We start from the raw sequence: 6,000 nt of genomic DNA on the forward strand, positions 1-6,000 counted from the left end.
ATACTGGGAAAGACAGGTTACTCTGGACATCGGAGGGTTGAAGTATAGATCAAAATGAATGGTGGATTGGCCAGTGCGAGTGAAAATCCAGCACTTGAAGAGGAAATTAGGAATATACCTAATTATTTAAACTACAGGTACCGTAGTCATTTTACCCCACAAAAAAGTCCCATCCTCATGAAATGGTGTTCTGTGTTCCTGAGAAGCTTCTCTATAAAACATGGAATAAAGTATAACACCAGAACCAAAGTTTCATTTTGACCCCCAACACACTAGAACAGGGGTTTCAAACAGGTCGATCACGAGCTACCAGTAGCTCACAGACCACCTAAGAGTAGCCCACCAAACTATTCTGAAAGTACATGCAATTTCCATGTGTTCCAACGAAAAGAGTCAAACAAATCTCAAGGTTCTGACACCGTAAGCTCCCAGCGCCTATCTAAACAATGCAAAAATGTACATTGTTTCACCCCTGGTTAGCCACTATTGCCTTAAAAAGCCAAACCTAATACAATATCTGGCAAATCATTTCCAGCAATATTGCCCCTTTTGGTCTGTGTTGCAGATGTTTGTCTATGACTGTGTGTAGCCAGTAGTGATGGGTTGTTCGAAACAAACTACTTTTTAGTGAAAGTCGGGAACCCAATCACATAGCAAAAAGACCTTCATTTGGCTCCCTGATATGCATACTATACCTACTGCCATTTGAGCTCCAGACATCAATTATCTGCAGATAAATTATAAATAGTCTCAAGATGGTAATTCCTCAGTGCAGGAACAATAGTGAGAAGAGAACATCATTATCTTCATTTTTTTTTTGTTGCATGCCATCTAATAATTTATGGTAAAAATGTATTTGAACTCACATTTCACGATCTGACATAATAGTAGGCAACGTTTTAGGCTTTAAAATTTAGAGTATTTTTTTTTTCATGATTTTAGGTCAATTTCAATGCATTAACTTAGCAAAGAGTAGTTTGGGAGCCAAATAATCCAGCTCACAGAAAAAGACACAGAATGCCCATCACTAGTAGTCAGTTGACTGGATAAGCTTCTTGGGTTGCTGGAAATACTTCCTTCAACCTTCTCAATTAAATGTTAACTACAAAGAAGAGTTACCTGGCAGAGGTACAGTGCATTCGGAAAGTATTCAGACCTTGACTTTTTCCACATTTTGTAACATTTACAGGCCTTATTGTAAAGTTGATTAATTAAAACAAATTCCTCAGCAACACACAAACAACACCCCTTAATGACATGTTTGCAAACTTATAACAAAAAAATTAACAAATATTATAGGTATTCAGAACCTTTCATCAGACCAGAGAATCTTGTTTCTCATGGTCTGCGAGTCCTTTAGGTGCCTAATAGAAAACTTCAAGTGGGCTGTCATGTGCCTTTTTCTGAGGAGTGGCTTCCATCTGGCCACTCTACCATAAAGGCCTGATTGGTGGCGTGCTGCAGTGATGGTTGTCCTTCTGGAAGGTTCTCCCATCTCCACAGAGATACTCTAGAGCTCAGTCAGAGTGACCATCGTGTTCTTGGTCACCTCCCTAACCAAGGCCCTTCTCCCTGATTTCTCAGTTTGGCTCAGCTCTAGGAAGAGTCTTGGAGGTTCCAAACTTCTTCAATTTAAGAATGATGGAGGCCACTGTTCTTGGGGACCTTCAATGCTGCAGAAATGTTTTGGTACCCTTCCCCAGATGTGTGCCTAGACACAATCCTGTATCAGAGCTCTACGGACAATTCCTTCGACCTTATTGCTCGGTTTTTGCTCTGACATGCACTGTCAACTGTGGGACCTTATCGAGACAGGAGTGTGCACGCCTTTCCAAATCATGTCGAATCAAGTGAATTTACCACAGGTGGACTCAGATCAAGTTGTTTGCAACAAGTGTTTAACATGATTTTTTTAATGACTGCCTCATCTCTGTACCCTACACATGCAATTATGTGTAAGGTTCCTCAGTCGAACACTGAATTTCAAACAGATTCAACCACAAAGCTCAGGGAGGTTTTTCAATGCCTTGTAAAGGGCACCTATTGGTAGATGGGTAAAAAAAAAAAAAAAAACAGATTGAATATCCCTTTGAGCGTGGTGAAGTTATTAATTACAGTTTGGATGGTGTATCAATACGCCCTGTCACTACAAAGATACAGGCGTCCTTCCTAACTCAGTTGCCGGAGAGGAAGGAAAACACTTGGGGATTTCACCATGAAGCCAATGGTGACTTAAAACAGAGTTTAATAGCTGTGATAGAAAACATTGTAGTTACGCCACAATACTAACGTAATAGACAGAGTGAAAAAAAAGCAAGCCTGTACAGAATAAAACATTCTAAAACATGCATCATGTTTGCAACAAGGCACTAAAGTAATACTGCAAGAAATATGGCAAAGTAATTCACTTTTTGTCCTGAATACATTGTTATGTTTGGAGCAAATCCAACACATTACTGACTACCACTCTCTATATTTTCAAGCATAGTGGTGGGTGTCTGCGTCATGCTATGGGTATGCTTGTAATTGTTAAGGACTGGGGAGTTTTACAGGCCATACAATTATCGGAATGGAGCTAAGCACAGGCTAAATCCTAGAGGAAAACCCGGTTTAGTCTATGTTCCACCAGACACTGGGAGATGATTTCACCTTTCAGCAGGACAAGAACCTAAAAACACAAGGCCAAATCTACACTGGAGTTGCTTACCAAAAAGAGAAATGAACATTCCTGAGTGCCAGAGTTTTGAAACTAATAAATGGGCAAATATTGTACAACCCAGGTCTGCAAAGCTCTTAGACTTACCCGGAAAGACACATAGCTGTAATCTCTGCCAAAGGAAATTCTACCATGTATTTACTCGTGGTGTGAATACTTAAAGTATGTAAATGAGACATTTCTGTATTTCATTTTCAATACATGTGCAAAAATGTAATTTAAAAAAAATTCAAAAAAATAAATCACTTTGTCATATGGTATTGCATGAAGATGGGGAGAACAATATTTTATCTATGTTCGAAGTCAGGCTATAACAAAATGTTGAATAAGTCAAGGAGTATGAATAACCTTTGAGTTTCAAAAGTGTGTTACGTCTCACCCGATTTGAGAAGTTTGATGTGTTCGGTGTGTCGCTTCGGAACAGGGCACCCCAGGGGGTGAGACAATATTAATCTGGCGTATCGTGGGAATTTGATGTTGCAGACATGAAAAATATTCCTGGAGTGATTTATGTTTGTCAGATGAATCGTGTGGCACTTTGAAGAAAAAGAGTATCTGTTCTTTTTTGATATGGAGTCTCTCCCTACTCAAGTGCAGTTGGGTTATATGAACTACAGAGTCGGAGCACTTGTTACAATACCAACTTAGTGTGATTATTGTAACGCTTTTGGACATGTTTCAAGTGTTTGCAGAAAGGAGAAGCCAAGATGTCCAAGTTCTGGAAAAGATCATATCATGCATTTTAAAAGTGATGAATGTAACATGTTGCAATTCTGGTGGGAACCATGAAGCCATGGCTTTGGAATGCCCAACAAGGGTGAACGAGAAGAGGTGGCCAAAGTCAGCGCTGTCCAGAGCGTTTCATATGCAGCGGCTGTTAAAATGGTTGAGGTTTCGAATGGTGCCCCTGAGTAGTCCAAAGAAACCTTCACTGGTTGCCCTTCCAACAGCAGGTCCCAGATATGTTCAAGGTTAAGAAGGTGGACTTCGTGGCCTTTATAGCTATGGTGATTAATGGCACTGCCAAGGTGGAGAGCAAGTCCAGGAAAATAAATATAATTGTGGATGCAGCGAACGGTTCCTGTGACTGAAAGACTTCTCAGCAGAGGAGTTGCATGGAGTATTGTCACAAGCAGTACCACCCTCAAGTAAGTCATAGAGCCTGAGAAGGGAGATCGAGATTTGAAGGAAGGGAGTTTTTTTTATTGCTTTATTTTGGGTGGATTAAATTAGGTTCCTTATCACACATGGGTTTTCTTTTTACCTTGGTTTGTTAACCCCGTCCAGTTGGTGGAGGTAATAAACTTTTGGGGGTTGTAGTCTGCCAAAAAAAACCCACAGAAGAAGAATTAGCGCCTAGTCTGCCAGAAAGCCACACGAAGAAGTTGTTCACACGCAGCCAACGGTGGGCGAAGCTAACAACTGAAAACCCTACATACAGAAGGGTTTTCAAGAGCTACCAAGGGTCCTAGCTTCAAAGCTAGCTGTGGCTGGCTTGTGGTCTCTGTTGTGAATTAATCGAGTTGAGCAACTAACGTTAGCTAGCCTTATGCAAGCTGGCTAGCTAACTTAAAAGCAATTTTCTTACCTGATGTGGCATATCACCCTTCTTTACTTTGCTGGGTATCGGGACTGAAATTTGAAGCCAGTTCAAGAATTCTCTAAAGGTTTGGTAACGTTATCTGGTGAACGTGTTCTTCGTTCAATGGAAACTTTTCTGGTGTTTAACTGTGAAAGAAATGGCAATGCGTTACACAAAGCTAACGTCAATCGGCTAGCTATGAGTAGGATACGATAAATCAAAGCAACATATTTATATGCATAATAAAAGTTACTCTGATATTCCATCAAGAACCATATTTGCTAAGTAGCTATATTACAATGTTAGAATACACCATTTAACATAACTAAATTGATCGCACTAAAATGACAGTTAGTTAGCCACATTGTTCTGTCAAAATTAGCAAGAGAGCTAGCAGCGCTGTTCAAGCGTACAGCTTTACGCGAGCCAATCATTTCAGCCTCAAACGCAACAAAAACACATTGCTCAGCCAGCGCCTTGTTATCAAATGTATTTGAAACGTGCATGTTATGAAGACCAAATGGTAAACTCATTCGCAAAACAACTCACGGTAATCAATCAGTACGAAGAGACACGTCTTTAGTCTACCCCTGAAATAAACACCATTCTGCCTTGTCCCGCCCCATAGTTTAGCAGAAAATGCACATCTATACATATAGCACCGCGAGCAACCAATCATAACTAACGTGTAAGAATAGTATCTTATTTTAATTGGACAAGAGCATGACAGGCTCACTTTTCTGGTCGAATAGAACCAGCGATATTAGAGAAAGGAGGAGAGGGGAATCCCATTGGGCAATGAATGGAGGAACTTATAACTTATTCTAGTATTAGAATTCCTATCCTAATTCAATGCGTATAACGCTCCACCCTGCAGACTGTCGACCAATCGCGTTCCGGTTGTCATGGTGCGTCACAAAGTTGCTAAACTATCGTCACGCAACACCTTCCCAAAGTCAATGTATGATGATGCGCGTTAATGTGCTAGTCGGACCAAAGAAACTCGGACATTTCCTACTTGCTAATTGGTTTCGACTACCATCTGAACGAGTTATGAGTCGAGACATCTGCCTATTTTCCTCCTAAGTACGTAATGTCACGATTCCAAAACGATAGGATATTACAGTGAAAATATGTGTGATGTTGTACTTCTTCTTCACGAAATGCTTGCTAATGTTGTCCAGAATGCACCGCGCGTCCCATTGGAAATGGAAGTTATGGAACACCCTAGCGTGCTTCTGTTATGGGAAAAAGTTCACAATGGAAATTACATTAAATGTGGAAAATGATAGGCTACATTTACATCGGTTGGCCATCAAGTAGGTTATTAATTTCTATGCTATTGTATGCTACTGTACCCTACCATTTGATACAATAAATATGTTGAAATGAAGATATCACTGGAGTCATTGCAAATCAATTTGTGCCACTTGTGTTGCCTACCTGGAGTTGGCAAACGATTCAATAAACGGCATATAACTCCGTTTGTTGTTGTAGCCTTGTGTAATTATGCAATTATTAATGCCCATGTTTAGTTAATTAAATTGGAAGTAATCAATTGTGATCATGGTCACAGCTCTATCGCAAATGTATCATTCTCCACATTTAATGTCAGTTTCATTGTGGACTTTTCCCTGAAATGAGATGTTTGCCTATCAGGGGTTATAGGCTGCCTGCTTCTAACTCAGAAAACCATGGCAAA

General features: G+C 40.1%; 1 protein-coding gene across 2 annotated transcripts in view; it reads right to left on the reverse strand.

Annotated features, from left to right (window-relative positions):
* The window catches only part of LOC106566896 (vitamin D3 receptor A), a 112,645-nt gene extending 107,713 nt beyond the window's left edge, over positions 1-4,932 (reverse strand). For both annotated transcript variants that reach the window (XM_014135457.3, XM_014135458.3), the window contains exons 1-2: positions 4,848-4,932; positions 4,305-4,444 (exon numbers count right to left, since the gene is read on the reverse strand). The gene's annotated coding sequence lies outside the window, so the exon portion shown is untranslated. The remainder of the gene's footprint in view (positions 1-4,304; positions 4,445-4,847) is intronic.
* Between the last annotated feature and the right edge of the window lie 1,068 nt (positions 4,933-6,000).

Source organism: Salmo salar, chromosome 13 (genome assembly GCF_965601325.2).
Source record: "Salmo salar chromosome 13, fSalSal1, whole genome shotgun sequence".
Lineage (NCBI taxonomy): Eukaryota > Metazoa > Chordata > Actinopteri > Salmoniformes > Salmonidae > Salmo > Salmo salar.